Here is a 22,906-nt window from a genome sequence, read left to right as displayed (position 1 = left end):
CTCAGAAACTTTTGCTTGAATAAAACGAGTTTTATATTTTTAAGAATTTCCATTCTGACAGCAAGATTTTGTTATTTTTCATATATAGATGAAAAGGAACTAATTTTTTTAATAAAGAAAAAAAATTAATAAGCTTATTTAAATTTTTTACACATCACTGAGTAAGGAGACGAAATTTAATTTTCTTTATAAATATTTTTTTCAGACAATACTTTAGTGTTTTTCAAATTACGAGAATAGCGCGTTAGTGCATGCATTTTCAAATCAGATTTATTTAATTAATGTATATGGATATGCCGAACAAGCGCACTTTCGCACACATACACTGTATATTAGTACATACATAAAAATGAAATAAAATTTGAAAACAAGCAATTTAAAAACTACTGTATTGAAAAATTATTAAAAATTTGTTTTTACCTCATTTTTTTTCTGTTATATACATTTACTTCAGTTTTGTTATATGCATTTACTTTAATTTATTTTCTTATATGCATTTACTTGATTTTATTTTGTTATATGCATCTGTTAGTCTTTTTGAAAAAATTTTAGATTATTTGAGTACGGCAAAGGAAACGAGATCTATCAGCTGAAGGCAATAGATGTCCCCAGCGATGACTTTCTAAGTAAAACGTAGTCATGTTCATGTTACACATAGAGGAAAACACAAAACTCAACCATGCAACCAGTTCGTTTGTTTGGGTTCGAATACGAGTCGAACTAGCGGTAATCAGAAATCTTAGCCAAGAGGCCATTGATTGGGTTTGACAGATTTGGAAACCTAATGAATAGTATTTAATAAATATATTATTATTACACGAATCGGATTTATATAAACCAAATAAAATTCTAATATCGAACACAACTAAATCTCGATATAACTTACACTGATAAACTGATGTTACCTCACACCCTATTAAGACCTTTGTGTCAACTGACAGCCGCCTGCAGAAAGGTAGGGGAAGGAAGACCAGATCACGTCGTCTAAACACGTCTTAAGCAATCTTCGTGAAATTCGGGCTTCATGTATACACATCTTAAGCATTTTTCGTGCGATTTGAAATTCGTGTAAAGACGTCTTAAGCATTTTTAAAGAAATTCCAAAACGTTTAAACACGTCTTAAGCAGTTAAAGGGTTAAAATACATTATTTTTTCTGAAAAGGTTATGCAACAACGTCATAAGTCAAATCATTGAAATATAGCACCGCGTACGCGTGTTTAATATTCCTAATGAATTTGAATAAAAAAAAAATTTAATTTTTAGCAACCCATGATTATATCAATAATTTTATTTATTCAGGAATTATACCTATCACGTAGCTACAAATATACTATGTATCGTAGATACCAATAAGCAGTGAGTTAAAATATAACAAACTTTTAACAAAAGTAATAGGAAGAAAAAAAAATTAAATAACTATAGGTTAAATCATAAAACATATTATCTTGCACACACACACACATATATATACTACATTAACATATGCAGTGAAAGGAAATTGCAATACATATTCCTATTTATACCCTTTTTAAATCGATCCTACCAGTGACCGTGTGGTAAAATCGCTGAACACTGGTAGTTCGGTCCGAGGTCCAAATATTGCGAACGGGTTTGTTGCATTACCAACATATCTCTGATAACCAATATATCTGTGATTACCAACATATTTCTCGAAATTTCCAAAAGCATAAAAATTAAGGCATACAAAACCTGTTTTAAATAAATAACTATATGTATATATAAATGTATTATAAATGTATTATAAATATATTAATATATGCAGTGAAAGGAAATTGTAGTACATATTCCTATTTATGCCCTTTTTAAGTCGATCCCACTAGTGGCCGAGCGGTAAAATCTCCGAACACTGGTAGTGCAGTCCGAGGTTCGAATCCCGCGAACGTGCTGGACGCATGGGTGTCATTACCAATGCATCTGTCATTACCAATATATCATTGGTAATAACAGATATATCATTGGTAACTTCCAGAAGCATAGAAGTTTAAGGCACAGAAAATCTGTTTTAAATATATAATAAAACTGTATAGATATATTAACAGATGCAGTGAAAGAAATTGCAGTACATATATATTTATACCTTTTTTAAATCGATCCCACCAGCGGACAGTAAAGGCCCGTTTACACTAGCGGAACTTTAGTCCCAAGAAACGTACGCTAACGTTAAGTTGTTTCTCCCAAGGATCCCACCCGTTTACACTTGAGTCTCAAAGCCTAAGAATTAATAAAAAAAGCTGATAAAGAAAGCGCGTTATGCATTTGAGAAGTAATTTAATATGTATGTATTTGCTGTACAAAAGCGTTTGCGTTCCAAGGCGGGAATGGGTTCGGTCAATTTTTCAAGAGCGAGATACGTATTCCGCTCATGCAGCATTGTTTCCGTCACTGAGGCAGAAGTACCCAGAATTATTTTTCAATTATACTCGAATGACGGTAAGTTATTTTTACTTTTTAGCAAAACCTGAAAGTAAAAATTGAAGGAAGACTGTCAAATATTTCTTTTTATATATCAGTAAATTAGTAATTTTTTCTCTTAGTAATTTATACTAAGGAAATAGGATTAATGATTACATTGCGATTTAATTACCAGCAAAATGAATAATTTCAAGGTTCATTTTGGTTAATCTTTGGATTATGGTAACTCGGCGATTTTTTGCCGAAAATTTGGCGACCAACCCTGCTACAGCAACCTGCTTTTTTTTTTTTTTTTTGACGCCATTTTGTTTTCACGAAGTAAAGGCATGCTTTTTTTTTTTTTTTTTTTTTTTTTTTTTACTCAACATTTTATTCCAACAATCTGCTAGCCGAATTTCGCTTATGCTAGAATTTTTATGGAACAAAAGTGCTTAATCATGACGAAGATTAGGTTCGAAATTGGGAGAAGGTGCAGAATCGCCCACTGCTTGCCGCGTTTTTAAGAATTGCACATACACGGTATCATCCATGTACACGTCGACCTATTTTCACTTAAAAAAACATCCCAGAATTGCACAAAAATGGCATTGCGCACACTCTTGACTTTATCCATGTACACTGCTAAAGTCCTAGCTAGTAACCTTTATCGCCTTACCAAAATGTTGCCAAACTACCTGTTACCATATTCCAAAGATTAGCCTTTATTTTTTACATAATTATGGACTAGCATTAGTTATAACTAATTAGTTTAATTGGTTTATTAAGCGCATTATTAATGAAGGTTGTTTATAATTCGATTACCTTAATGAAACATAATATCAGATGGAGTATAATGTAAAATTACTAGATGTGCCAGATGTTGGACAGTCAACATTTTAACGCACTATCATGTATTAGGATATGTTTCTCTGTTAGAAAATACCCAGCATTCTGTATCCGTAGATTTTTTAATTATTACTGTCATGAATTTTATTAGTATTGCTTCACTTTGTCATGAAAATACGAGTACTTTTGTACAACCAGAAATATAAAATAATTAGGCTTTTAAATAATATATTCTAGAGAATTTGGGAGATCCATAAAAAGACTTGCTTTTAAAAGATTTTCTGCATTCCTGTTCCAGCTGTGTTTTATATTTGACAAATGAGCAATAAAATTAAATCATGTCAATATTTTAAAAAATCATTTTTTGAGAATATTGTAGTAATATGATGAAAAACACTTTACCTCCAAAAGAATGTAAGAATAATTGTATCAAAATAGATTATTTAAGGAAATTCTACTACCTGAAAAATTAAGCAATTATTAGAGTATAAGAGTGAAATTGAAATGGAGAGTAATTTTCCTTTTAATCAGAATTATCATATTTTATTTTTTCAAATTTGTAAGATAAATAACTGAATATTTTTCTTTTAATCAGAATTATCATATTTTATTTTTTCAAATTTGTAAGATAAATAACTGAATATTTTTCACTGATCATAGTTGCAGCAACACAGTATATATTTCGGCAATATAATATATAGTGATGCCCCTCATGTTGAGCACCTTCAATAGTCAAAAGTATTCCTGAGAATATAAACAAACATTGGTAATGACAATCACAGATAACCATATTCTCTGAAGGTTGCTATCATATCTCGTCGGTGGCTAAATAAATAAAAACACTGAACATTAATTGTTCAATACCTGATGAAAGGGTTTAGAACATAGGCATTTTGTGCATATCTGTCCAAGATATGAATGTAAATTAGTTTACCTTAAAAAATCTTCCTGATGACATTATTTAGGTTAGTAGGGTTACCTTTAGGCAGGTAACCCCAGGGTGTGGTGCATAATCAAATAATCATGTTGAAGGTGATCACCTTCACAGAAGGCTGAAATCATTTCTAATTATGGAGTTTATGTTATTTTTGTTAATAACATGCGATTAATCGCTAAAAGTGTTAATTGTTAGAAATAGTAAGATTATAACTTCAAGCAATTTTTCAAAACAACAAAATTATTTTCTCTTACTTTGGCTAATCATTTTAGCACAACATAAACTATTTTGTATTTGTTTTTATATTAATTATATAATTAAATATAGTTCTGATATTCAATTTACTCATAAGTATAATATTATTGAATTTACATGTAGGGAGAACAATATGATCATCTTCTACATTTACTGCAAGATAAACTACAGAAGCAAGAAACACATTTTAGGAAATCAATTTCAGTGTCTGAGAGACTTGCCATCTGTTTAAGGTAAATATAAATATATACATTTGTTTTGAAAGCAGTGTCGACGCTAGACAACCGCCTGGTGCAAACTCCACAAATCCGAAATTCTGCCACCTGATTCCTTCCTAAATTCTAATAATTTTGCCATCTGGTGTGGTCACCCTGGTTGCATATGCTTTGGCACCAGCTCTAATTGAAAGTCTTTATTACATCTAATTCCAGTTTTGTGTAGTATATATAATTGAAAATTAATGTTCTTGTCAGAACATTTTATACCTCTGTCTAATTGAACTTTTTAAAATTCATATTTTTTTTTTAAATTTGTAATGCATTTAAAAAATTATGAATAGGAACATAATTTTATCAAAATAAGTTACATAAATAAAGCATTTATTTTCTGTGGTTTAATAATAAGAAAGAAAATTGCAATCTCTTTGAAACTGACCCCCCCCCCCAGATTGCCCTTTGTTTATTTTTATACAACATGTTTTTAAAACTTCAAAAATTTAATTATTGATTCAGAATGTTTTTGTAGATTTCTAGCATCTGGAACTAATTATACAGACCTGGCATACACTTTCCGTGTTTCTAAATCTTCAGTTTCACATATTATTCGAGAGACCTGTGATGTCATATGGCAAGTCTTACAGCCACTGGTTATGGCTATACCAGCATCATCAGATGAATGGGCTGTAATAGCAGAAGGTTTTGAATATAAATGGAATTTTCCCAACTGTGTTGGTGCAATCGATGGTATGTATTATGTCTTGCATTCCATATTTATTTGTCAGTGAGTGCTTTTGAAATACAAAAATTGCATTATATTAAAATTAGGCAAATGAAGATTCTTTTCAAAGATAAATATAAAATATTGCAGAATCATCTAACTTGGTATATGAGCTGTCTTAAAATATCAAAAGACTGGAATTGTTTCATAATAAATAAATGAAAGTGTGAAATGAAAAACAAATTTTAATATAAAAAGGAATTTTTTTGCAAGTTTCTAATTTAAGAACTTATTTAAGAACTGAATTTATTATTGGAAAAAGTATTTATATTAATTTTTATCATTAAAGTGTATATTATTTTTCTTTAGGCAATTAATAATTGTTGCTTTTTTTTCTTGTAGGTAAGCATATCAGAATACAAGCTCCACCGTTAGCTGGATCAACATATTATAATTATAAGGGCTATAACAGCATAGTCCTAATGGCAGTGGCAGATGCTAGTTACACTTTCCTTTATGTTGATTCAGGCAGCTAACCATCTGGACGCATCAGTGATGGTGGAATTTTCAGTAACTGTTCACTAGGTAAAGCTTTGGTTAGTGAAACTTTGTTTTCATTGCCAAATACAAAACCATTATTAAATAGTGATCGAGTTTTGCCTTTTGTATTTGTTGAAGATTAGGCTTTTCCACTCAGGAAAAATATTTTACGCCCTTATCCTGGCAAATTTCTGTCGAGTGAAAGAAAAATGTTTAATTACAGGCTTTCTCGAGCAAGGAGGTGCGTTGAAAATGCTTTCGGCATATTGGCGTCTAGGTGGAAAGTACTTCGTACTAAAATTGCCCTGAACCCAGAGCATGCTAATAAAGTAGTTTTGGCATGCTGTTACCTTCATAATTACTTAATGAAAAATGAGTTGGGAAAGGTAGCTAAGAAATACTGTCCAGTGAACTTTGCTGATTCTCTTCTTTCAAATGCCACCATTAAAGAAGGTATGTGGAGAACAGAAGAATTTACATGGCAACCACTTGGCCGTCTAGGGGCCAATAATTCATCCCGTGCTGCATCTGCAGTTCGAGATAATTTTTGTGAATATTTTTCTGCAGAAGGAGCAGTACCATGGCAAGAAAGGAAAGCATTTCTTATGTAAATTTATTTTTTGAAAATATTTATGAAATTTGTAAATAAAACAATAAAACAACTGATTAGTGTTATGTAGAAATAATTTCATTTATTTCTTGCCATAATTTGTAAAAATTGTATTTTCGTTTCCAATTTTTTTTCATCAGTCATTTTTTTCAAATCACTATGGAGACTCAATAAAAATAGTTTATCGTCATCGTCATCATCATTTTCACATCGATGGTGATTTTTTAATTATTTATTTGTTTCATCAATAACAGAAAGCAATGAACTTTCAATTGTTTCTTTCTTTTTTCTTTTCTTCCCTCTAGGTGTATTTTCATCATTATTATTTGAATTAGTGTTATCTAAGATTTGTCTGGAGCTTGATGCAGGTGATAAAGGTGATTCACATGAGGGCATAACGTGAATAACAGATGGCTCCACATATTCAGGTTCTGTCGGATATTCAATATTATCTGAAGACTCGGAGACAACAGATTCTACTGTGAAATTAAGCTCCTCAAATTCTTTGTTTCCTTGAAAGTTTGTCTGTGTCCTGTGGAAAAAAAATCAAATGCATATGAAAAATATTTTTAATACATTAATGATTATTTTGTGATACAAAGTAATTAGGTAGTGAAATAAGCAAATTTAGAATCTTATTTGTTACTGCATTAAATAGCTTATTTTTTAATTTTTATTACTTATGAACTGCAGACAATTTAAATAGATCTTAAAATTTAGCATGAAAAATAATGTAAACCAAGAGTCTTCTTGCTTCAGTGTGATTACCGGAAACTAAAAAGCTTTTTTTTGTTAATTTGAATTATAACATCCCATTGGATTCTTTTCTTACATAATCTTTTGTGTTTATTAATATTTGCAAGAATAATTTCTAAAAAAATACAGTTTGTTACATCCAGTTGTATGGGGTAATTCCTAGTCATTACGTTCTTGGAGCAGTGCTGGATCACATTTTGTTTTTAATTAAAATAATATTTTATCAAATATGGGGAGAGGGTGAAATCATCATCACTCTTTGAATCTTTTGTACTGCAATATACAACCGAATTGTCATATTTACTCACTAATAATTTTATCGTACAAATATGGAGAAGGCAAAATGACATGAATAATTTATTTTCCGAAGTATGGTGCAAAATAAATAAGGTGTATTATATACATTTAATTAAATTACATACATTACTGCAATAATTTATTATATGCATTAAATCTGTCATTGTATTAACAAGGGCTGAAATTTTAAATATTCTTAATTTATCCACAAAATATCCGGATAAAAAAAAAAGGTAGCATTAAACATTCTCGTGAAATAACAAAGCTCAGAAAATACAACAACGTGAATCATGAACTTGAACAAAGAGTGAATCGTCTATTGAACTTGAACAAAGAGTGAATCGTCTGCTTTTTTACCTCGATGCAGATTAGAAGGAAAAAAAACTTATATTTTTTCTTAAACTTTTTATGTCAATAATTTGGTATTTCCATTATGACTCATTATTATTCAGTTATTATGATGTCATTATTCGGTAAGTATTTTTTCTTCGATATTTCGTATTCAATGTTGCGGTTTCCGAAACCAAGAAACTCAGAATATAAACTGAATGCTTATATTCTGAGAGGCAACGCAGATTTCAGGAGTTGGCGGATTTTCGGTATTTGACTGTATTTGTAGACATTAAGACGAAAAAATGGAACAGATTATTGGACATGGAATCGCATCTCAGATTAAAATTAACAACCAGGGAACAAAATTATGACAATCTGTCATCTCAGCACAAACAGTTTCATCCTTCTCATTAATCCAAATAAATGTTATTTATAATATAACATTTATTTATATTAATGCCATAGAAAATCAAATTTATAGTAGTGAAGATCAGCAGGATTATGAGTTAAATAACATGGATGTAAATATTACTATTGGAGGCTGCAATTTAACAGTTGTGATGACAGTAGTGTTTATAGTATATATAGTAATTATAAAGAAATCAATATTTTAGATGAAAAAGAAGAATCTCTTGCCTTCATTGAAGAAATTTTGAATATGCATACAAAGCCCGTACGTAATAAATGAAAATATTGAGCCACTAATAACTCTTATTTCTTTTTATAGAAACACAATCACAAGAGAATTTTATCAAATTTTTTGTATCTTACAGTTTAAGACAAATTTTATCTAATCTTGGCTTACACATTTCACATTCTATAAATAAAAAAAGATCACCATACTTTGGGGACTGTTTTGAAAAATTTCATGCCATGAAAGATTTGAACAGTTAATTCAGTAATAAAGTATTACAACTTCATTTTTTAATTCAGTTTCATATATATTTTTGTATTTATTTTCATTATGAATTAATGTAATAATTTAAGCACAACTCCTTGATCTGATGGTATATATTATCATAATTAATCCCAGGCTTTATGTGTTAAGGGCAAAGTAACTTCATAAAATTAAAGCAGGTATGCATAATCTCAAACATTAACTTCTGAACATCAAAATGGTCAGTAACACATCAGTTTTGAGCTGTGTGAGTACAGAAATATGGGCATCAACTATAGAGGGATAGACTATAAAAAGAAATTGTCCACAAAAAGAAAAAAATATATATACAGACGAGTCTTCATCAAAATATTTAGAAACTCAGCTTTCAAAGGAAAGAGCAAGTGCTTTGTTTATATTATGCATATGCTGTACTTTGTTAATAAGTTTAAATTGCAAAAATATTAGCCTATTTTTAATTGGGAAGATTAAAAAAGTAGAGAACAGCAAAGTTTCTACAACATTTTTTAAAGGTAAGAACTTCAGTTGGCCCAAACACGTTAGTAAAAAACTATAATGTGTAATACAGTTTTATTATAACACATTTACAAGGTGTTAAACCATTCATAACGAGTGATGAGACAATAAATGTTAAAAAAAAATTGTGTAGGAGAAGTTTTTGTTTTCCAGAGCGTAAATATTTGGATAGAATTTGAGTTATGGCAAAGCATATAAAGTCTATCTGCCTAAGGGGAGGAATTTCTTAAGTAAATTGGTTTATATCCACATATGTGACTATCTAACATATTTAATAAATTTATATCAATAAAGTTACAATTTTTTATTGCTAGTCAACCTAGGATAACTCCAAATAATCCATTTATGCTTTATAATATTACAGACTACTAACAAGTAAGATTGTATTTTGTTAATATGAAAATTTATCATTTTATATTTAACATAACTAAATAATTTGGTTCTGAATATTTACCTTCGATGGCGGATACATGGATCCAAAAATGACATTTGGGGCATCAGATGCCATTGCTGCTCTGCAGACTCTGCACTAGCTCCACTTTTGCATTTTGTTTTTCTTTGGCTATATTGCTTACGCAGATTCTGCCACCGGTAAGTAACTTCTTCAACTGTGAAATTAAAAAAAAATAGCCGAAATTTTAATTCAACCACTGTAATTAATTACTGTTTAATTATTAATATTTTATGCAAACAATTATACTAATTATATGAGATTCAAAATGTATCCATACGAAAATGAAATATGGATCTTATATATTTTTATGTATGGATATTTATATATTTAGGGATTTTTTATGTATTTCGGAATAAACATTTGCATGAGAAATGAAGAAAATGTATTTCTGAAAATTGAGGAGGAAAACTTTAATCAAATTTTTACTACTGTTGATCTTCACACTTACTACTTTTACTTTCTTCTTCTCATAAGCCTTTAGTAACATGTTGCAAAAAAAGAAGAGCAAACTAATGTAAAGACAATAGCTAAAATTATGTAATCATCTGAATTGCTATAATTTGGGAAAAATTTTAAATATATATAATTGAAGGTTGCTGCATATAATTTTCATAGAACAGTGTACATTTAGATACAGTTTAAAGCAGTTAATAAACTTTAATTTTAAAAAATCCATCTACTGAGCTTATTTAAATTTTATAAAACTCAGATTTTCAGAAATGTTCTAAAATGCTATAATTTAATATATGTCAACAAATTTTTATCGTGTAATCGTTATTAAACCTATTTTGTACTTGAACAATTGCGTTAGTCGAAAGAGAACTAGAATAAAAGAGAGCACATTGCAATCCGAAAGGAGCAAAAAAATAAATAAATGGATACATACCATCTCGGTTCAGTCTTTCGGCAACCAGTAGCCAAGCAACGTCTTGTCCTCTTTTCATTCGATATTCTTTTTTTTCTATTATCCCATAAAATCGGATGTTGTTGCACTTCTGCAATTAATTTGCAGTCAGACGTAGTCAAATCTTCTGCCATGTTTTTCGCTTAAAGCATCAACAAAACCCTCGTGATAGTTTGTAAGTCTGTGATTGGCCAAAGCTTTCATCTCATAGGTTCGGAGTTAAAATTTTCCATCTCTTGGGTTTACGTCAATTCCCTTTGAAGATTAACCGCTCGACTTAGGTTACGTTTCTTAGGACGTTAGCGTGCGCTTCTTGGGACCAAAGTTCCGCTAGTGTAAACGGGCCTTAAAATCGCTGAACACTGGAAGTTCGGTCCAAGGTTGGAATCCCGCGAACGGGCTGGTTGCATGGACGTTTCCGTGGTTTTCCCCATGTGTTACGTGTATATGAGTTAGTTTTCCTTAGAATGTCCTCCACGAAGGCAACCCTCACTTTAGGCAGATAGCCCTCGAGGATTTGCCGTAATTACATAAAACCAAAACTAAGCACTTTTAAGATCTGTATAAATATATACAAAACTGATGTAATATCTAAAAGTAGACCACATTAAAAAATCTGATAACTAATTATAAATCTTGCATTATATAATATTGACAAGAATTTAACCGAAAATTATACAGGAATTTAACTTGTTTTATACATGAGATTCTAGAAACTATTGGAAATTGATATTGATATCGGTACAGTTAAAACTACTTAAATAAATTTTTTAACTCAAAGCAATTTAATGTAAATGTTGAATTTAGGATGTGCATAGTTTGAATTATATACTGCATATTCTTTAATGCATGTCTAATGTATTACATTTTTATACACTACAAATTCAAATAAAAGTAGAGAGAAATACATTATAATTTAAAACATAAAATTTCAAAATTTATAAATTACTCATCAAAACATGAAATTAAGTACAGTGATATATACATTAGCTTAAATATTACAATTTTAAATTAAAAGTATCCACCCCTTCTTTATATGTGAAATAGGAAAACACCAAATATATTATTTTCACTAAAATTTAATTAAGGCATTGGTAATGTAGAATAAATAAATAATGTAGAATCGTCAGCATCAAATGCGTTATTTCTATAGCGAAATACTCGAAATTTCACAAATCTTAAGAAATTAAAATATCTATTACGTACACTTTCAAAAACAATCCGTGACCTCCGCCGTCCTCAGTTTAGCTCTAAAACGACAGTCAGAAACTTAAACGACAGCTTTTCAGCTGACGGAAAAATTTCCGACGAGTCGATCTCTGTAATGATCGAGACGATGACACCAGACTCGCTGTCTGTGGAGCTGTCTGTCGAGTCACCTTTATCGTGTTGTGGAACACAAGAAGTATACTGAGGGTTTATTCCTGGACACAGCCAAGGCTTTCGACCGTTTCTGGATGGACGCACTAATATACAAAATCCCCAATCTGGGTTTTCAAGATTACATAACACACATAATTGAATTCTATCTAACAGGTAGACACTTTGTCGTTCCCAAACTATGCCGGCGTCCCTCAGGGAAGTTTACTTTCACCACAAATGTTCAACATATTTATAAATGGTATTCCTAAATCATCTAATGTCGATATGGCTTTAAATGCGGACGACACAGCCATCATCTCTCAACATTCCAACACCACTATGGTAATCCCTGCACTGCAGAATTATCTTTCAAGCCTAGAACTCTGGCTCGGACTGCGAAAGATCAAAATTAATGTCGCAAAATGTGCTGCCACTTAATTTATCCTAAGAACTCACCCAATTTACCTAACTTGCAATTCTTCGGAGATTCAATTCTCCGGGTTCCTACTTATAAGTATCTAGGAGTGAAACTCGATTCGAAAGTAACAAAGCAACTTCAGATTCAAAAAACAATTTCCAATGCGAAGATTGTCAAATCCCAATTACTGCCTTTTTTTTAGCTAGGAAAAGCGACGTGTCCACGAAAAAAAGATCTTGCTCTATAAATCAATGATAAGGCCTATTCTGACTTATGCAAGTCTCGTATGGAAGCAGCAATTACTAACAGGAAACATATCCAAATTTTCCAAAATATTATGTTTTGACAAATCTACAAAGCTCCTCGACTTGCTACGAACGAGGATATTCATAATGCAGCCAAAATTCTTCCCTTAAATCGTTTTATATAGTGACTTTCTGTAAACTTTTTCAAAAATTCCTTCGATCGGAAACCCAGTTCTCCATTCACTGTCTATTTATCATCCAGAAATTGCGTCATCTAGAAAAAGATCCGGAGCTACTCTGGAAAGAGCATATAATTTCTTTGCCATTTCCTAAGAGGCGTTGCAATGGAGATGAGGAGCCTCGAAGCTATCACTCAACTCGTTCATTGAACCCCCTTCCGCCTGAGCGAATTCGCTGTTCTTTCAGCTTCGCTCAGGGTCACTCTCGGTCAGGTTCTCCCGTAATCGGGCAATTATTATTTCTCTCAACAGTAAACAGTTGTAACTTAAAAGTAAGCACCTCTTGGTTCCCTGCTAAAAGGTTTCTTTTGTGCAATTATTAAGCTCAATTTCTTTAAGCTAATTTCTTTAATTTATTACTATTATATCATAACACTTGAAGTTAAAGCTATTAATTTATTTATTTCATGTTTCTCTTCAGAGGCACTTCTGACCCTGAGTAGTGTAAAAATGGGAGTTCTGCATCAGGAGGGTCAGAGGGTCGGGGGCGTCGCCGATGACGTCACACAGGGGGCGGGGCGAAGGGAAATGTCGTCACAACAGAAGGCGTGGTCAATGAGGTCACGAGTAGAGTTGAGTTGTTTGTAGACTGCTGGTTGAGTTGTAGATTTCCTGCTGCTGAAATTTAAATTTAGTTTTTCAAAATTGGCAACGGGGTTTTTTTTTAGATACATGCTCATGCTGCCCTCTCTTGATGAAAAAAGAAAATAATCTGTTTTGGAAATGCTCATGGCGCCCTCTAGGGGTAAAAAAGAGAAACAGTCTTTTTAGAATTTTTTTTAAATCTATGATTCTCTGAAAACTATGTTCATTATGACTTAGAAAATAAAAGCAACTTACCTTTAAACATAATCATCTATAAAAATGAAATTATATAAATTTTTTCTAAATGCGACGTGATTCTCCTTCTCTTTCATCATTGTTGTATAAAAGATAATGTAAATTTTTAGTTATTCTCTGTGTAATGGTTAGATAAAGTTTACAAAAAAAAAAGTGAGGTGCAGACAATTTTAAATTTAAAAAAAATTCAATTAATCAAAACCGTTTAAACATCGTTGATTCTGATGGATTTTTAAAATGAAATCTATAATTAAAATTTGTGAGTGAAACAGAATTAAAAGTAGTGAAAGAAACCATTAAAGAGCTAACATATTGAAAGTCACTTTTTTTATCTTTCACAGGTTTGTGACATTTGTGGTTAAAGTTTTAGCAATAAAAGTCATTTAGTTCGTCACATGAAAATACATGATACTAAAGCCTTTAGCTGCGTAGAATGTCAAACTCAGTTTACGAGGGCAGATAATTTAAGAAGACACGTGCTTAAGTACATGTTAAAAAGAGTTTTCCAAGCGAAAAATGCAGTCATGCGTTTAGTAAAAAACAGGAGCTAATGAAGCATGATCGTACTCAACATGGTACCGTTCAGAAAAAATTTCAGTTTACAGAAAAAATTCATCGTCATAAAGCCTGTGGTTATGCTTATATAATTGTAGGACTTAATAGGAAAAGTTTTAAACCTGTAACAGTATACAGAGGTCCAAACGCAGTTGATCATTTCACATTTCATACAAAATATTTTACGAGAAGAAGAGGAAATAGTCGAAAAATTAACCATCAACGTACCTCTTTGTATGACACCGCAAGAGGATGAAACTTTTAAAAATTCTACTCATTGCTTCTTGTGTAAAAAAGTTTTAAATAATAACCGCGTAAGAGATCATAATCACCTTACGGGAAAGTATAGAGGAGCTTTACATAATATATGTAATTTAAAATATAGGCTTCAAAAGAAAATTCCCGTTGTATTTCATAATTTAAAACATTATCATGCGCATTTAATTATGCAAGGTATGGGTAAAATTCCAAATTGTGAATTTTCCATCATAGCTAATAATATGGAGAAATATATTTCTTTCGGTATTAAAAGAAAATGTAGAAATATAAAAGCATCTTTAATCTTCATTGATAGTTTGCAGTTTATGAACGCGTCTTTGGAAAAACTTGTATCAAACCTACCCGAAGAAAAATTTAAGATTATTCATCATCAAGATATAAAATTACTATTACGGAAAGGTGTATATCCATATGAATATATCAACGCTTTTGAAAAATTTAAAGCTACTCAGTTACCATCGATAGAGGACTTTCAAAGTACATTAACTGGTGAAAGTATATCTGCGGATGATTACATTCATGCTAAAACTGTTTGGCAAGCTTTTTATATTCAAAATTTAGGTGAATATCATGATTTATATGTGAAAAGTGATGTTTCGCAATTAGCAGATATTTTTGAAAATTTTAGACGGCTTTGTAAAACTTACTATAGTTTAGACTGTGCGCATTTGATGACTGCACCTGGATTAGCTTGGCAAGCCTGTTTGAAAATGACTAATCAAGCTTTGGAATTATTAACGGATGTTAATATGCATTTATTTATAGAGAATGGAATTCGTGGAGGTGTGTCCATAATTACCCAGCGTAAGGCTGTAGCAAATAACAAATATCTGAAAAATTTTGATTCAACTAAAGAAAGTAAATATATCCTATACCTTAATGCTAACAACCTCTACGGGTGGGCTATGAGTCAACTCTTACCGTATGGAAATTTTGAATGGGTTGAACTGTAGAGTTCCTCACTTCGGAATTTTAAGTTAATGTTGGAAGTGAAGAATCTAAGAACTGATAAGGGAATAATCGCTTGAGTTCGGTGACAAGAAACAACAAGAAAGAAGGGTAAATAACCCTTTATTATTCCACTAAGACTTAACAAAACTCCGCCTGGGAGTGTACAAGCAAAGCCTACACTTGGACTTGAACTTAAAAGACTAAGAATTAAACTAAAAGTAAGATTAACTAAAGAAGTATAGCCGAAGATATCAAGGTTCAAATCAAGTTGGCCCCTTAACTTATTTGACTACGAAGCTTAGCAACGGCCTGAGTACGGCCGAGCGTAATAACAGCTTTGAGAGAGAGAGTGGCCAGAAAGGCAGACGCGCGTAAATCAGAAACTCTGATTCTCTCTCACTCAGTAACTTCGTGGTTTAAATACCGCTCCTCCTCATTAAATATTCAGCAAGATTCCAAAACTACGTTCTGGCCGGAAGTAGTAAGTTGAAGTTAAGAATTTGACAGGAAAGGAACTTTAACTTAAAATTTAACTGTTAATAAAATTAACATAATCCTTACAGAACCAAATAAGAATGTCGTAGAAAAGGTTTTGACTTTATCAGAAGACAGTTTGGATGGATACATCTTGGAAGTAGACCTCGAATACCCCAAAGAACTTTATAATGCCCATAACGATTATCCCTTAGCTCCAGAAAAAATGAAAATAAAAGCTAACCATCTTTCGCCTTATGCAGTCAGCGCATTGAAAAATAATAAATTTATCTCAGATACTAAATTAGTTCCTAATTTAAATCCTAAATTTAATTATATCATCTATCATAAAAATTTACAGTTATATCTCTCTTTAGGTATGAAATTAGTACATGTTCACAAAATAATAAAATTTAAACAAAAAGCCTGGTTACAACCTTATATACGGTTTAATACGGATCAACGTAAAAATGCACAGACAGGATATGAGAAAGATTTTTTTAAACTAATGAACAATAGTGTGTACGGCAAAACTATGGAAAACGTGAGGAAACATGTTGATGTCCAATTAGTCAATACTGAGAAAAAAGCAAAAAAATTGGTAGCAGCTCCAACCTTTCATAATTTCAGAATTTTTTATAATGATTTGGTTGGAGTACAAAGGTTGAAAAACTGTGTAAGTTTAAACAGACCCATTTATGTAGGATTTGTTATACTAGAACTTAGTAAATATCATATGTACAATTTTCATTATAATCACATCAAAAAACAATATGGAGAAAGAGCCAAGCTACTTTTTACTGACACAGACTCTCTCACGTACGAAATTTTAACAGAAGACGTGTATCGAGATATGAGATTTCATATGCATCTGTATGATATGTCAGATTATCCTAAGAATCATGCTTTATACAATACCAATAATAAAAAGAAAATTGGATGCTTCAAAGATGAAATGAATTCCGAACCGATACTGGAATTTATAGGATTGAGGCCGAAAATGTGCTCTTTACTGTTGAATGAAAGTGAGAAGAAAACCGCGAAAGGAGTTAATCGAAGCGTTATTAAAAGGAAACTTAAGCATAAAAATTATAGAGATTGTTTAGAGAAATCTATCTTCACCAGAGAATTACAATATAACATTCAGAGTAAAAACCATTTTTTTTTTTTTTTTTTTTTTTTTTTTTACCATGGCTCTAAATAAAATCGCACTTTCAGTTTTTGATGATAAAAGATATATTTTGAAGGATGGAGTACACTCCTTAGCTTATGGTCATATCAATATAAATAATGTTTAATGAAAAAAAATGGATTGTCGCAACGTTTTCTAACGTCGGGTGGTGGTGGGAACAATACAAAAATTTTTTTTTCATATAATTTCATTTTTATAGATGATTATGTTTAAAAGTAAGTTGCTTTTATTTTTTAAGTCATAATGAACATGGTTTTCAACATGGAGTCATAATGAACATGGAGAATCATAGATTTTAAAAAAAATTCTAAAATAGATTGTTTCTCTTTTTCACCCCTAGAGGGCGCCATGAGCATTTCCAAAACATTATTTTCATTTTTCATCAAGAGAGGCCAGCATGAGCATGTATCTCAAAAAAATCCCCGTTGACAATTTTGAAAAACTAAATTTAAATTTCAGCAGCAGGAAATCTACAACTCAACCAGCAGTCTACCAATAACTCAATTCTACTCATGGAATCATTGACCACGCCTTCTGTTGTGACGACATTTCCCTTCGCCCCGACCCCTGTGGGACATCATCGGTCACGCCCCCGACCCTCTAACCCTCCTGATGCAGAACTCTCATTCTTACACTACTCACAGCCATTCTTGGTCAAAATGCCTTTCTTAGTCCAGTCATAAAACATCTTCAAAATCACATACATGCACTAGAGGTCTGGCTACTGAAATGGAAAGCTCAGGTAAATATTGAAAAAATAGTTGCCATAGTCTTCACTAAGAAGAGAGAAATTGAACAAAATCTGCAGTTTTATGGAACCTCACTGCCCTGGACTAAGCAAATCACTTATCTTGGGGTGATCCTCACAAATTCTCTTACATGGTGGCCACATATACACTCTATTATTCAGAACGTTCCGGTTCACAAAGCTAAACTCAACCCTTTAATTGCCCCAAACAGCGTTCTCTGCATCCCACACTCTGTTACGCTTGTCCAGTTTGGGCGTATTCATGTAAAACTCTACGTAAAAACTGCAAACTGTCCAAAATCTTTTTCTGCAACAATTTGCAAATGCACCATACTATATAAGAAACAATGCAATTCACGCGGAACTAACATTTTTCCACTGCGAAGTTTTTACTACCACCTAGCCAGGCAGTTTCACATTCGTTTACGTACTATAAGTAATTCTGAAATCAGAATTTATAATTACGATTCTAAGAACGATATTAATAAAAAGAGGCCAATGTCCATTCTCAATCCAAATGTAATCATGGAAGTCTCATTTATTACTTAATAAGTTATTATATAATAATATCTAATACAACATAATTTTCAGACAGCATATTTCAACGAAAATATAAATTTTGACCGTTATTGAATGCAATTTAACGATGATTTTGAGTGACATCTGTACGTATGGACCGAATAAAAGACGCTTTTTCTCCAAAAAAATTATAAAACTGCTTTAAAATGAATTCTGAAGGGAATTTTTCGTAGCGTCTGTACGTACGTATCTCGCATAACTCAAAAATGACTAGCCTCAGAATGTTGAAATTTTTTAACACACATCAGATTCCTAAAGAAGAATCTGCGTGAATGTACGTATGTTTCTCTCATCGTGAAAAAACAGCGGTACCTAGAGACATCAAATTTTGAATAATGTAGTCCTTCTCTCGAAAATATGGGCATCTGGACTTTGTTTTATTATGTATTTTATATTTTGTAGATCTTTAACGAATTTTTGATTAACAAACTCAACGATTTCAAAGCAGCAGTGGTAACACTGTACGAAAAAAATCTGATGTGTACGCCACATGACTTCTATTAAATTATATGCATTTTTTCTTTCATTTCATTTAAAATTATTGGATTGAATTAAATCTACTTCGTCGATAGCGCATAAACCACAAAAGAATAAATGCACTCTTTAAAATTCATTTTATTTCTTTACTATAACGTCAATCTGACGCCAGTTTCACTTATCAGCGTTACATTTCGTTCATACTATAACTTATGCCTTAACTTCGGGTAAGAGGCAATCGGTCTATTGCTGCCTTTGCTAATATATTATTCTTGACTTAAGGATCAAGGGAGTTGAATCCACTAGAATGGAAAGTACTTGTACACATACTGTGCTAGAATTCAGAGATTTTTAATGGAGGCTCCAGTGCCGCCATCTGTTGAGAGATAAGTAAACTTAGAAGATACGAAGGTGCTCATGTGGCTCCATATATCTTTGAAAAGGAAAAGCTTCTTAGTATGCTGGTACTTCGGTGGAGTCATCTCTTGTAGGTTGCATTGTGAGGCATTTTTGAAAAAAATTTCATACTATTCTTTAGATAAGCAATTATTGGCAAATGATTATATGATGAAATAGCATAGTCTGTCACAGTAGAAAACGGTTCACAAGAATAAAACTATATACACACCAAAGTCTATACCTGCTTTGGCAGGGACAAAGTCCATAGCGCTTTGTAAAGTAATGCATTAAGATGAAAAGTAATAATAATAACAAAATAAAATTGGCTAAATAAGTAAAGAACAAAAATATATCTATAATTACCACCAACTATTGTGGTGAATAGTACGAGGTATTTTGTGGCATTGTTCTACTGTGTAATCATAATTTCCGAATTTTTTAATAATAGTATTGTTACGTTTTTTTTCGTTCCCGTTCGTACGGGTTCGTGTGGTTTTGGAGTGAATAAAGACGACAATTGATGAAGTATCGAAACACTTTTTATTAGTCAGTATTGTCAGGACAGCTCCAAAACACGTTTTTACAGTCGTCGATGAACTACTATAGACACGCTGACACGATCAGTGACACAGCCTCCACGTTATCAGGCTATCACGGTGGAGACAGCTTCACGGCAAAGCACTAGAGTACAGTTCCCGACTCTGCTTGTCGTTCTCGGAACACCACGTACTCTCGAGACTCTCCACGCTACAACGCGTGATGCACTCGACGACAGACAGAGCACAGCTCCCGACTCTTCGGTTCAGTCGTTCCCGGAGCTTAACACACACTCTCGACGATGCACTAACCGCGATACACTAAGAGACTCCTTCGATGCACTCGACGACCCACTCGGCACTCGCTGCCCGGCTGTCAACTCGATCGACTCCGCACAGACTGACTAACTCGAGACTAACTTTCTCGCCCTCTCGACGAGGCACACTCTCAATACTACTACTCTCCGCGTACCAGCAGGGTTTATATAGCTTTTGGCTGGTGTTCGAGAACATTTTGGGCTAAGCCGGTAAGAATTCATTCCAGAAAGTTCTCCATCCGTCCATGGTATATCGCCAATTCTGTCGCCAAATATCGCCAAATGGGCGATTTCTCGCCAAATATTGAAATCCTGGCTTCTTTTTCCATTTTATGGCAACCCTAAAACTGCTTTGCGGGGAAGCCATCTTACCACGCCTGTACATTTCGTAACAGTGCCCCCTCGCAAGGACTGCACGTCCCGGGCAGTACAATCCTTGGTCAGAAGCATAATTCGTTACAAACAAAAGGCAATAAAACATACAGATAACTTAACTAAAGAAACAAATATTTACACTATGCAAGTTATATACACGAATTAAGCATATCACAATTTCAAATAATACAAATTAAAGTTCTGAATGAATTTCAGTCTCTGTCTTTTCATTAAAATATGCCAGAGTCAAATACGTTTCCACTGCAGTTCTCAGATGTATTTCTGTTTTGCATATCACAGTCTGGAGATTCTGTTCTTTCAGGCTTTTCATCCACAGGAAAATCTAAAACAATTCGTACACTACTCTGTAGATCATTCGCAGCATGCGTATAGTTCACCTTGGTATCATTAGCAGATATTACATGGTTATTTACCTCTATTTCCTGAAAACCAGTTCCGATGTTTGCACCAGGGTCATGAATTCAATAGAATCCGATCCTTTACAAGCAGAAAGCAGAAGTATCTGGGTTTAGAATCATGTCCTTGTCCGCAAAACCTGCACTATGAGGTATACACCCAGTTTGTGAAGTGGGTGAATTTTCTTGCAATATTGGAGCGCACAGCTTAAGCTGCACTTCAGCATCTTCCATCTCTGCAGCACATGCACTTTCAGATGGTTCAAAACTTACTGCCTGCGACTTCGTAGCTTCACTAACAGTTTTGACGAACTTAACAGTCGCATTTTCACTTTCTTCCACTTCAGGCACTTGTGAACCAAAAGCTTATTTCCCGTCTTATATTTCTTCATGTTTTCGATCTCTGTCTTTAATCTCTTTAAATATTTCATTCTTCATTTCTGGATCTTTTTCAGATAGTTCATTAGCTACTTCCTTCATTTCTTCATCCTTTGATTCCTCAGATGCCCCTTGTCTTATTTCCACATCGTCTTTTATACCTCCAGTTTCTTCTGTAAGCTCTACTTTCACCTGTTGGAGTTGCTTTCGCACCTTTTCTTGGCTGCCATTTATTTTTTCTCATCGAGCTTCCTTCTCTTCCAGATCGGGTTTCATCTCTTTCTGTCCAGCTTTGATCTCAGCTGTCATCTCTTTATATCAAGCTTTTATCTCATCATGTCCGGCTTTTATCTCAGCCAGTCCGGCGGCTTTCATTTCAGTCTTCATCTCTACATATCCAGCTTTCATCTCAGCCATCATCCTAAGATATCCGGCTTTTATCTCGGCTAAAATGTTCATCAAAGTCTTCATTTCTTCCGCCATGGCTTTCCTCTGCAGGCGGGTCACTGGCATTCACTCACAAATCCCACTTCTGACACCAGTTGTTGTTTTTTTCTTCGTTCCCGTTCGTACGGGTTCGTGTGGATTTGTAGTGAATAAAGACGAAACTTGATGAAGTATCGAAACACTTTTTATTGGTCAGTATTGTCAGAACAGCTCCAAAACACGTTTTTACAGGTTATCACGGTAGAGATAGCTTCGGCAAAGCACTAGATACAGTTCCCAACTCTGCCTGGTCGTTCTCGGAACTCCACGTACTCTCGAGACTCTGCACGCTACAACGTGCGATGCACTCGACGACAGAGAGCACAGCTCCCGACTCTTCGGTTCAGTCGTTCCCGGAGCTTAACACACTCTCTCGACGATGCACTAACCGCGATACACTAAGAGACTCGCATATTCACAAAGCCTACAGACCATTTCTCTACGGTCTGCTCTCATTGGATGAAACATGTGCTTGGCAGTCATATTTGGAATAGCGAGTTATCACCCTGTAGGCGTGGTAATTAACACCAAACAAACGGAAACAGCGTTTATTTCATTCGATATTTTTTTAGTTTATGAATGAAAGCTTAGAGGAATTGTATGGAATATATTTTAAATAACCTACTGATCTTATTAATAGTTTATTTGTATTTGAATTTAAACTTTTAAAAGTACGTAATTGTTTTACAAGAAAAGGGTGTATACATGCAGATAGCATATGCACTTTTTGTCATTTCTGTTAGAAAGAGTCTATTGTGTAAATTTCAATAGCGCATTAATTTATACAAATAAAGGAATAAAGGAATATTAAAAAAATTAACCAAATTAAAACATTCAGTAAACATTTAAGGGCGTCGGATACCTATTCTTTTTACCTAAATTATGAGTAAGTATAACTAAAATTATATTTTATTCCATTATTCGCTAGTTCTATTGAAACGCTT

The 22,906-nt window shown here is 32.9% G+C and overlaps 1 long non-coding RNA gene across 2 annotated transcripts; it reads left to right on the top strand.

Moving 5' to 3' along the window:
• Window positions 1–2,265: 2,265 nt before the first annotated feature.
• LOC146997627 (uncharacterized) lies at window positions 2,266–6,664 on the top strand. 2 transcript variants are annotated; one of them, XR_015040504.1, is made up of 3 exons: window positions 2,266–2,453; window positions 5,197–5,414; window positions 5,791–6,664. It is a non-coding gene; the product is annotated as an uncharacterized LOC146997627 (long non-coding RNA). The 2 variants fall into 2 exon arrangements; XR_015040503.1 differs by lacking the exon at window positions 2,266–2,453 and adding an exon at window positions 4,416–4,685.
• Window positions 6,665–22,906: the final 16,242 nt, after the last annotated feature.

This window comes from Stegodyphus dumicola, chromosome 4 (genome assembly GCF_044657685.1).
Source record: "Stegodyphus dumicola isolate Sdum_Otavi_A_Nest chromosome 4, ASM4465768v1".
NCBI lineage: Eukaryota > Metazoa > Arthropoda > Arachnida > Araneae > Eresidae > Stegodyphus > Stegodyphus dumicola.
The sequence above is the reverse complement of the archived record's forward strand: the minus strand, read 5'-3'. Positions and strand labels throughout refer to the sequence as shown.